This window comes from Triturus cristatus, chromosome 8 (assembly GCF_964204655.1).
Source record: "Triturus cristatus chromosome 8, aTriCri1.1, whole genome shotgun sequence".
In the NCBI taxonomy this organism is placed as follows: Eukaryota; Metazoa; Chordata; class Amphibia; order Caudata; family Salamandridae; genus Triturus; species Triturus cristatus.
In genome coordinates, this window is record NC_140591.1 from 880,749,858 (window position 1) to 880,762,015 (window position 12,158).

The 12,158-nt window shown below is 50.9% G+C and overlaps 1 protein-coding gene across 1 annotated transcript in view; it reads left to right on the forward strand.

Annotated features, from left to right (window-relative positions):
- Positions 1–12,158, forward strand: part of EIF2S3 (eukaryotic translation initiation factor 2 subunit gamma) — a 301,191-nt gene that overhangs the window by 262,069 nt on the left and 26,964 nt on the right. The gene's annotated exons all lie outside the window — the stretch shown is intronic.

The following is a 12,158-nucleotide window of genomic DNA, read 5'->3' on the forward strand; positions in this document are numbered from 1 at the left end:
AAGCAGAATGGCAGCAGTGATCTAATACTACCAAGACAGTCTTGTCAAAAGTCAAAACATTTCTCTCCCAGGCATTGTTTGCCCAGTGCAGATAAAGTTCATAGGTGGGGGAGTGATGGATAATAACTTGGTCTTGAACAGAATATTTATGCAGTTAAACATTTTCTCTTTCCAACACCACCTTTCCCCCAGTAGGATTTCTTTACTCATTTTTATAATTCTTAGTAATTTTTGTGGACTCTAAAAACAAAGTGGGTCTTCCAAGTTTAATAGCCAACTGCCTGATATGGTTAAGCCATGGGATTATGTGGCCATGCTCGTAGTTCAGACAGGCTTCTATAACCTCTCTATTGAAGTTGTCTTTATCATCAATCCACACAGAGTAGCTATAGCATTAGGTCTGCTGATTTAATGTCACCCATTACATATTTTAGACCCAGTTCCTCGCAAATTTTGTAATGTGCGATGCGGGGGGGGGGGGGGGGTAACCCCCAAAAGTCTCCTACAGAAGCTGTCCTCCTCAACTTGGAGACATTCATTTGGGTGATATCCCCAAATAGGTGCCCTTTTGTCAGAACTGGATTACACTTATACTTGCATATCTCAGTCTAGGTTGGCATGGGCTTAGACTCAGTTCTGTTTGCAAAATTAAAGAGGCCCATAGCCTGTTGGCGCCTACTAGACATGGCTCCAATACAGGGTCCCAATTTACACAGGAAATCAAATGTAATGCCCAAATATGGCAAGCTATACACTCTTATTTTGGATGGCCTTATTGCCATATGTTTTGTTTGGAGTTTTATATAGTAGAACTTGACCCGATTCGGGTATCGGAGCGCTTTACACGAGCACCAGTTGCATTACATAAGGACATGTTAGGCAAGGGGAGATTAAGTGATTTGCCCAGAATCACAGGATGTTGCTAGTCATTGCCGAGACTCAAACCCGGTTCCCCAGATTGGAGGTCGACCGCCCTAGCCATTAGGCCAACTCCTCTCCCCAATTGTGTTTGGTAAAGTTGGTCTCCAAATCTAAACTGTTCTTAAAGGCTACAAAATTATCAATCTGGTTTTTAAGTCCTAAAGAAATCCGTGAAATTAGAACTGCATCGTCGTCATACAGTAAGGTTGCCACTGAACGATTCTTGACGCTTGGTAATTCTCTTCCATGAGGCCCTAAATATCCATGTAACACATTAACGTAGAGTAAAAATCAAATGGGGCCAACACAGCCATGCCTCACACCCCATTCCAGCTTTAAAGTGTCAATACACTAGTTTTATTGGCTGATGACCGGTAAAGAAACTGCAGCCCTCTTTGCGACTCGGTTTTGTGTGCTCTAAGATGGAGATGATCCCGCTGGGAGGAGCATATCTCTACACAAACATTGTATGAAGAACAGCCTTGAGACCACCCTAAACCTGTTATGTAGTTTCAGAGAGTGAGTACATAACTTCTATCTGCCAGTTGTTTATACATGTGGGATTCACTACCCCACTTAGTGATTCCAAGTTCCAAATCTTCTTTGGCCTTGGAAGGGAGTGCTCGACTGAGTACTCAGAGAGCAGCAGCCAATCTCCTGTATGCCCGGAAGTTAGTCTACCAGAGATTAGGTGTCAGAACCTGATGTTTGGCTCTCTTGCTGGAGATGGTGTGTACCTGCTCTGAAGTACCTAGAACCCTGCCAGCCTACTGAGAGAGGGAAGGAGCCTGCCTATCCTGCAGGACAGGAGAATGTCCAGGAAGGAGGTGCCGCGTGTCCGTGGCGGCAGTGGGGCACCCAGAGGAGCATACTATTGGAAAGCGATGTGAAAGAACCTTGGCATCAGATTTTTTCCCCTCCAGAGACTCTCTTGACAGTTCCATGCCATGCTGTAGCTATGAATCCAGAGCAGTGACATTTTCAGGATCCAGCTGGGACTATGGTTATGTGTTTCAAAATCCTCAATGACTTTTACGCGGCTGCTTCTGCCAAATTTTGAATTGCCCAGGTGGCGGTGTAGCTACTAAATATCTGATCGCCCATGTGGGGGCTGCGTCTACCGAAACCGGAGATCTCCCTATGTAGGACTGCAGCTCAAAAGTGTCTCGGTCTCTGTCTGTGGCTTTGTTTGTGGTCCTACCAGCCCCAGCCTGGTTCCATATGCTGACTACGGAGACTTACATCGGTCTTGTCAGGGCAGCTGTTAAAGTACATGATAAGACGAGTATGAGGGGTGCGGGTGCTGCTGCTGAACTCCTCAAAGTTGTATGGAAGTGGGGGCGTGGCCAAGCCGCGAGCTAAGATGGCCGCGCGGCTCTGAAGCTCCGCTGCCAGCCCGACGCTGAAGCTCCTTTCCTCCCCTCCTGCCGCGGGCGCGGTGCCCCTGGCGTCACCGCTGCAGATCCTGAGCCCCCGGAGCACGCCGCGACGATGATTGGGACGCTCGGGACCGGCTGAGGAGGTATCGCCCTGGGTCCCAAGATGGCGGACGGATGCAGGCTGCACGAACGGGAGTGCGAGACCGGAGGCTGCCCGTGAGTCAGGTACCCGGGGACGGGGCGTGGGGGGGGGGGGGGCGTTGAGCGCCGGGGAGCGGACTGGCGGGTGTCTGCGGTCCTCCCTGCGCCGCTGTGGGCTGGGGGGCGCCGGACGCCCGGATCTTGCCGGGCGCGCCGGGCGGTTCCTTGCGCGCGTCCTACTCCCTGGGGCCCCTGGTCGCGTGATCCGGGGACCGGGGGGGCTGCGGGGTGGCCCGCTGGCGGCGTGGGGGGGGCGGGTTGGACGCTGCGCTGGTTTGGCGCTCGGGCTGTCTCCGCCTCTCTCCGCGGGCCCTCCCTGGACGCGACCTGGGTGCTGCGGCCTGGTCGAACTGTCCTACCTCGCCAGACCTGGCGTCGCTGATGCTCAGCCGAGGTCTGCCTTGCTACGGCTCCCCCCCAATACATTCTGGACCCTGCCTGCTACACCTGGTGATGTCCCGGACCGGCGGCGCGATGTAGTCGGGTTGGCGGCTGCATCCGGTGGACACTGCGACGCCTGGGAGGCCTGAGCGGCTTGACAACAGGCTGAACGATCCTGCCGGCCTACTGCTACGGCATAGCTGAGCCACCCTCACTCTGCGACCAGCGGGCTGGTGGCCCTCGGACAGTTGGTGGCATGGGTCGCAAAGACCCTAAACAGAAGACCCTGCCATTCGAGAAACTTTCGGAGCAGCCGGCGGAGGATCGCCCTGCCATGCCGGGCCCGGCCGAGGGGGCGTCTAGCGGCCCTCTGTCTGGTGCCCCGTCCCCGGACTGGCTTCAGGAAATGCGAGCTGGCTTCAGGGCCTTGGATGGCCGCTTCGATGCCTTGGACAAGACGTTGGAGAACATGGGGGCTAAGATCCAGGCTCATGACCAGCGTCTGGGAGAGGCGGAGGCCCGGGTCTCTACCCTAGAGGACAGAGCTGTGCAGGAGTCTAAGCGGGTGGACAGGCTTGAGCGTATCTTGAAAGAAGTGGCCATCAAGAACGAAGATTTAGAATCGCGCAGTCGGCGCAACAATGTGCGGATAACCGGGGTTCCGGAATCCACGGCCACGGGCAGACTTGACGTCTTTGTGGAACAGTTGCTTACTGACATTTTTGGGCGAGAGGCTTTCACCCCGGGCTTTGTGATTGAGAGGGCTCATCGCTCCTTGGGACCGCGGCCTAACCCGGGGTTACCACCGCGCCCGCTCATTGCCCGGATCATGAACTTTCGGGACCGTGACACTGCCCTGCGCCTAGCCAAAGACAAGGGTGAGATCACTTGGCAAGGCTCGAGACTTTCCTTCTACCCCGATTTCACGGCCACTGTCCAAGAGGCCAGGCGGAAATATGCGGGTGCAAAGGCTGCGCTGCGAAATCTGGGCCTCAAGTATGGAATGCTCTACCCGGCTCGGCTACGGGTCGACGTCGAGGGCCGCACTAGGCTCTTTGATACCCCCACGGCGGTGCAGGAATTCTGTCGCAACTACAAGTCGCTTCGGAGCCCGCCGAGGGATGACGAGGATGGACGTTCCTCCCCTCGTGGTGGCTACGCGCACAGCCAGGATCTGTTTGCGACCTCCGGTGTCGGTTGAGATGGCGCCCAGGCTCTAACTTTGCTAACGTTGACTCTTGTTATTGGAGGACTATTTTTGTACACTTGATATATATTTTTTGCCATGCAGCGCTGGGTTGTATACGGAGCGTCGTCACCCCCCCTTTGGTTGAAACCGTTGGGTATACTTCAGGGTTATGAAGCTCTGCCTTTTTTTTGTGATGTACATTGGGTATTATTATTTAGAGCTCTGTTTCTTGCTTCCAGGTTGGGGATTGCCTCACGTTTGCGTGGTTTGGCTGGGTGGGGGGAGGGGGGGGGTGTTTAAGTTTGATTTTCATGATATGGCTTTGTGCGAATTGTTGTCTTTGGTACACAGAGATGTTGCTTCGCTCCTGCTCTTCTTATGTACAGTTTGGCATCGATGGCTCAGATAGGTCTAAATGTAACTCCCGCCCATCTCTCCCTAATGTCTTGGAATGTCCGTGGCCTTAATAATCAGCGTAAATGCAAACAAATACTACATTACTTAAATCGACACAGGGTTGACATTGCCTTTCTTCAAGAGACACACTTACACGCATCGGGCAATACCGGTTGTGCAGCTTCCTGGGGCGCCCATCGCTATTTTTCCAACTTCAGCAACTATGCTAGAGGCACAGCGATCTTAATTCATAAAAGAATCCCGTTCCACTGCCAGGCATTCCTTGGGGACAGGGACGGGCGCTATTGCATTGTGAAAGGAGTGTTGATGGGACATGTGGTCGCTCTGGTATGTGTATATGCTCCTAACACGGATTCCCCAGATTTTTTCCACGCGCTTGCTACCCAGTTGGCCTCCCTTGCACCCGCTGCCATCCTGCTCGGCGGCGACCTCAACTTGCTACTGAATGTGGGGCTCGATAGCACCTCAGGGGCCGCTGACTCCAAGCCTACGGCTAGACGCGCGCTCCTGGACCTTTGCACTCGTTTCTCCCTCACTGACGTATGGCGCAGGCGCAACCCAGGCACCACGGCCTACACACACTTCTCTGGGCAACACCTGGACCAGGATTGACTACTGGCTCCTATCCCCCGCCCTGTCCCTCTGGTATCGCACATCAGGAACCCTCCCTAGAACCTATTCTGACCATTCGCCGGTGGTACTGGGCTTAGACGTCCCTCGCCCGGAGGGGTTTGAGCGGCAGTGGCGTTTTCCCGGCAAGGCGCTTCTGGATGATCTCTTTGTCCATGAGGTGACTGAGGCCATAGAAGACTATTTTGCGCTAAACACTGGCTCAGTGGACTCATGGGCTGTCCTGTGGGAGGGGTTCAAGGCCTATATCAGAGGGGTTTGCATTGCTAAACAGGCTGGGGTCCTGAGGGCACTACGCTCGACAATCACGCGCTTGGAGGCGCAGCTGGATGCGGTTGATGTAGAGGCGCGACGGTCGCCCTCCGACGAGATATTCGCTCAGCGCTTGAGCCTCCTGTCAGACTTTCGGGAGGCTGCGGACAAGGAGATCCTGTATCTGGGGAAATATCATGTGGCTCGGCGGTATGGGGAGGGGGGATCGGCCGGGGCGCACGCTCGCACAGGTCTTGAGACCGCCGTATAGTAAGTCCCTGATAACCGAGGTGCGGGGAGTAGATGGTACGCTCCGCGCACAGCCCGCTGAGATTCGGGATGAATTCCTGGCCTATTATACTGAGTTGTATACCTCCAAATTGGGTGAATCCTCTGCCGCTCGGGACGCCTACCTGTCTGAGATCGCGCTTGTGTTTCTGGATAGGGGCATGCAGGAATTTATGGCGGAGCCCATAACAGTGACGGATGTACGGGGAGCGATTAAAGTGCTCCGGAGCTCTTCTGCTCCGGGTCTTGACTGCTTCTCAGGAGATTTTTACAAGGCCTTCTCTGATCTGTTGGCGCCTAGGCTCATAGAGGTCTATGCGGAGGCGTTGGAGCGTGGTTCGCTCCCGGCTACTCTACGAGAGGCGGTCGTGGTCCTGCTCCCGAAGCCAAACAAGGACCCATTGCAGTGTGGGTCGTATAGGCCCCTTTCCCTCTTAAACACCGACTATAAGATTTTAGCCAAAATAGTGGCCAACAGACTCTCCCAACTGATGGAGTTCATTATCTCGCCCATGCAGTCGGGCTTTGTCCCCCGTCGCTCGACGTCGCTGAATTTGCGGACGTTATTCGCGGTTTTGCACAGAATCAACCCACACCTGCGGCTGCGATTCTACTTGACACCGAAAAGGCGTTTGATTCCTTAGAATGGCTATTCTTTCTTGCTGTTATGGAACGCATGGGCATGCCGGCGAATTTTCTGGCCACGGTTCGTCTCCTCTATAGCCGCCCCACGGCACGTCTACGTATCAACGGTACGTTATCCCGCCCTTTCTCCCTTTCTCCCTAACGCGTGGCACACGCCAGGGCTGTCCGCTTTCCCCGCTCTTGTTCATTTTAGCCATGGACCCCCTGATACGGCATTTCCAGGAGCGGCACCTCCACAGGGGTCTCCAGTTTAGGACGGGCCCGTTGCTGGCCTCCCTTTACGCAGACGACACTATCCTGTATGTAAGGGAACCACAGGTCAATCTTGCCCCCCTGATTCGTGAGATCCTGCGCTTTGGTGGCCACTCGGGACTGGGCATAAACTGGCACAAATCTATTCTATTCCCATTGACTAGCGGCACCTCCCCGTGGCAGTGTGAGTTCCCATTGGAGTGGTGCTCGGACTCAGTACGCTACTTAGGCATTCAGATCCATTTGAGCACAGACAAAATCATCCGCCTCAACTATGGACGCGCGGTGGCGCGGTTGGAGACGCAGGTGGAGGGTTGGCTGCGCCTCCCGCTCTCCATGTCGGCCAGAATAGCCATCATAAAAATGATTGTGCTCCCCAAATTTTTGTATCTTTTTAACAATATCCCTGTTCCCCTCACTCGGTCTTTCTTCTCCACCTTGAGGTCCCTCCTGATCCGACTGGTCTGGGGCGGGAAACACCCCCGGATTCGTTGGAAGACTCTCACACTCCCGCAGGATAGGGGAGGCCTCGGCATACCGGATCTGTACCTATACTATATGGTCGCGCAGTGTGCACATGCGTATGCCTGGTACCATCCGGACGCTCGAATCCCGTTTTTGCGTCCTGAGGCAGACTTTGTGCTCCCAGGTCAGTTGGCTGCCGTTTTGCCCAGGGGTATCCCCAGAAACCCAGTAGATATCCAAACAGTGTCCACCACTAGCTGGGCCTGGAAGAAACTTTTGAGCTATTTAGCTCACCCTCGCCTATATTCCTCTTCGCTTCCTATTCGCAACCCGGGACTACTGCCGGGCACGGACGAGGCGATTGTGCAGCGAACGTTGAGTAAATTTAACCTCACCAGGATGGGAGATTTATACCCGGAAGGGCACATATTCTCGGCGTCGGAAGAGGCGCGCTTTAGCGAGGCTACATTCATGGACAGATTCGTTCTGCGCCGACTCTATTGCGCGGCCAGGTCGGCAATTGAGGGTTTCCCCCTTGAGCCTGCTTCCTTTGAACCCCTTACCATTATTATTGACAGAGAGACGGGGGCCCATATAGTCTCGAGGCTGTACAAGGCGTGTGCGGCTTTGCTCCCTTGTGCGGAGGACCGGGCGCGGGCGGAATGGGAGACGGACCTGGGTAGGCCTATCACAGATGAACAATGGACGGCCTGCTGTAAGGTTACTGCTACGGTATCTTTGAACAGTCGTCACAAACTCCTACACTATAAATTCCTCCGCCGTTGGTACGTGACCCCAGACAGACTCCATTCCATTGACCCTGCACGACCTCACCTCTGTTGGAAGTGCGCAGCACCACATGCAAACATTCTGGACACAAGTCTACAAGGTCTTGGAAGACATGTTAGAGCTTACACTTGTTCCCACTCCGGAGGTGGCGTTGTTGGGCTACACAGCAAATTTCCCTAAAAACGTTCGCAGGTTGGCCGCTGTGGGTCTACTTCTTGCTAAACGAGAAATCGCCAGGCGCTGGGGGGATAGACGGGCCCCTACGGTCCAATCGTGGCTCACTGCCATGGCGTTTTGCAGCACGAATAGCGAACTCTATTCCGGTCTCCTTCCCGCGACAGCGCGTCCTAAGGATATCTGGGGCCCTTACAAATCGTACATTGCGGGGCTCCCCCTCGTCGCCCACACATTCCGGCATAGTTCAAACGGGAGTAGGGTAGGCGAGATGACATGGGCGCTGGGAGGCTGGGGAAGTCGGGGTCGGACTGGAATGGTGTGTCCCATGGGGCGTTTGTTGTGGGGGGGTGGTTGGCATGGTATGCACATGGGTGGTGGACTGTGCGTGGAGGGAGGGGGTGGCTGGGGACCATGGGCATGAATGGGCGCTGTCAATCTCCTCTGTTTCAGGTTGGACAAGTACGGATGGGGGAATGAGCAAGGGGGTTCTGATGTTGGATGCCACTCATAACTCACATATATTGCAAGGGAGCTGGAAATGTTTTGATGTACCTCTATACTTTGTCATCGATGATTGCACAGCTAACATTTGTGTATCGTTTGATTTTGCAAATCTAAATAAAGCTTTTAAAAAAAAAAAAAAGTTGTATGGAAGTGATGGAGAAGACCAGAGCTAAATAGGACATTGAACCTCACCATATTTGCGTGAACGGAAGCTGTTGAGTGCCTCAGTTTGGGTCCTTATTGCTATAAATTACATTATGTATTGACAGCCAAGAAGATTATTTGGATATACTGGAGGGATGGTTGTGTACCTACGTTCTTTGATTGTAACAGTGGCACCATTTACCATGCACTTTATGTTGTTTTGAAATATTTTCGAGGCATGTGTGCTGTAGATGCACATTCTTTGCATACTCCTGCCATCTAGTGTTGGATCCGGATATTTGCAAGTTGTTTTTCTTTGAAGAAGTCTTTCCTAGTCACGAGGTAAGGTGACTCCTCCTTTCGGTGATTGTGCGCATGGGCATAGACTCCATTGTAAGATTGTTTTTTTTTCTGCCATCGGTTTTAGACGTGTATTACTGCGCTTCTGTTCGTAACCGTTCTTCGGGTTTCTCTTGGTGCACAATCCACTCTACCCTAGACGGCATTGTTATCATAATTTTTTCCCTCTCTCTACGTATCCCTTTGAATCGGAAAAGTCCTTCATCTTCATACGAAAAGATCGTAGACAGCCTTCGGGCCTAGCTGCGTCGGTCCATTCTTCTGCCAATGGAGCGGACACCGTTTCAATTCCGTCCTCGGTGCCGGGCCAAATACCCTCGCTCCGATCTACACCAAGTCTGCAACTTGTGCCTCTCACCGGAGCACAAGGAAGAAGATTGTGAGGCCTGTCAATCGTTCTGATCGAAAAATTCTTTGGGCTCGACGACGAGAAATGCAGAGTCAAAGCACTCAACATACGCCGGATATCTACAGGGAAGAATCCAAACATGAAGCCAAAGTTGCGGAATAAGAGGCCTCCTCAGTCACAGAATTCGACTATGACCTAGAGATCGATTTAGAGTCTGAAGACATTTCATCGGGACAGGTGGTCGTGAGTACTAAAACCCCTGTACCCCATAAGCTAACTTCTACTAAACATAAGGCTTCGGCACCACCTCTGCCCTTGTGCCTTGGTCAGAACCGAGACGATGTTTCTGACACCCCGCTCTCTGGCACGGCACCAAAACAAGTAGTCAAGCCTTCCGGCTAAGGATCGAGCCGAGACAGATCTTCTTCGGACTCGAAACATTCCGCGGCGAAAGACAAATCTAGTTTGGAGCGGAAATCTTCAGTTTCCAAACAAAAGTTGGCTTCCGAACCGAAACCTTCCACTTCCGAGGACAAGTCCGACACCGAAACTTTTGGCGTGGAAATCGAAAGACATTTCAGATCCCCCAGAACCAACTTTAGACATTCTCAAACACAAATTGGATCCAAAGCAGAAAAAGCTCTACCTCATTCCAGACCCTGGACATATATTAGCCAAAACTCCTTCCAAAAAGAAAATCAGTTCAGAACTAAATATTTTTAAAGACCCAGAAGCTATATAGCTAGATTTCCTCCTGCATACAAGAATTCCAGAATTATGGATGCTGAAGGTCTTCAGTGAAGAGCTGTGCAACAAGGGTACTTCGCGCACACACTGATAGAAATCTGGGATTCGCAATCGGATCCCACGTTTGCCTCGATGCCAGAACTGGATACGGTTTTAACCTGACAATGCTGATTACAGCTTTCTATCATTAGTGTGTGCGCGAAGTACCCTCGTCGCTCATCTCTTCACTGAAGACTTTCAGTGTCCATAATTCTGGAATTCTTGTATGCGGAAGGAAATCTAGCTATATAGCTTCTGGGTCTTTAAAAAGATTTCATAGTGGGAACATACATGAGACCGAGGAGTTTGTCTTCTTGGATGCCCTGAAGAAGCCCAGATACGGGCAAAACGTGTTGGCTGGATTGACAAATCTTCAAAGAGCATGAAACAAAGGATCTAATTCACAAAGACAACCTCTCGCTTCGTCTGTTTATGCTTGGCGTTTTTCCGTTATTTTACTATAAGTTGTTCTTGTTGCCTCTCAGATCTTTGTGTCTTGTGCTGAATTATTTGTGGTTCTAACTGGTGGAGAACCATTTCTTGAGGTGAGCAACTGTGAATTTCTTAGTCTGACATTTCTAGCAACACATGATTGTGCGAAAAACGGGTCCCCTAGCCACCATTGTTTGTTTGATTTCCATATATCTTTATATGACCATTTCACCTCTGGCTGAGTCTTTTGCAGAATGTTGTATTTTTGATGTAAAGCCTGAAGAGACGACATTCTTTCGAATGTGTCTCAAACTGCGTGAGGAATATTTGCTTGTTTCCCTGTTTGTCGATGATAGTATCTATATGTATTGCATTCTGTTAAATTCTTTTACATCAAAGTCAGACTTACATTTCTCGATTCACCTGATCTGGCCCTGCAAATAGAGATCTGAAGGCACTGTACATTCCCTGTTCTTCCACTTTTTGAAGGCTTCTCTTGTTTGGGCAATGCTGGGGTTAAGGCATGGTGGTTAAGGATGGGATGTGTTGGGTGTGGGAAGGAATGTGTAGCCTCTACATTTAGATACCCTATCCCAAATCTCCTGAATAGTTTTACCAGACTTGCAAACTATTCACCAAAGCCCCCACTGCAGTCATGCCAGGTCCCATAGAGTTTTTCCTACAACCACCTGATCCATTACGATGCGTCTTTTATCACTCTTGCTATAATGCCCACTCCGCATCAACCTGGAAATGTGCTGTCTGATGTAAGGGCTTGCCAAGTCTTTTCTCTTGTTTAGTGCTATTAGAACCTTTTCCTTGACCCTTGCTTTTCTTTTTGCCCATATTAACCTATTTATTCTGTCCTGGAAATAGAGTAGCGCCGATGGGGGATCGGAACGGGCAGCGACTAGAAAGTGTAGATTAGGGCTTTTATTTTTAGAACTTGGTTGGGTCCTAGCCATTAAATAAGTAAAGTCTGCCTCTTTCTTAGATCTGACGGTTTGGTGAGTTGGCCACGTACAATCCCTCATTTTTCCTAAAGATAAATGCCAAGTGTTAGAATTGGGGGTCTCTAGTTGGCAATGGTTTGCACCTTTGTGCAAATAGGGACCCTTCCTTCTAGTCAGGGTAAGGGGATTCACTTCTAAAATAACCCCTGCTCACCCGCTTGGTATGAGCAGTCAGGCTTATCTCCTAGGCAATGTGTAAAGCATTTGCACATAACCATCAGTAATACAATGAAAACACTACAAAATGACACCACAATAGTCTTAGAAAAATATCCAGTATTTATCTGTGCAAACAAGACCAAAAACAGTAAAAGTCCACTATATAGTTCTTGATGATGTAACTGTGTATGTACAGTCTTTCCACTGAAAACTGAGGTGAAGGGGTAATCTCATTTTTAGACCGCTTTCTAAGTTTAGGAAAACTCCTTTACTAGTGAAAGTAACCTGTGTTATAGTCCTAATCAAAAGTATTTTGTGGCCCTAAAATACGTTGTTCCCCTGTTCTGCTGCCACTGCCATTATTTTCTCCTTGTAGCTAAAATGATGATTAACAGTTAAGATATTTGGGGAAGCTCTTGTTCTTG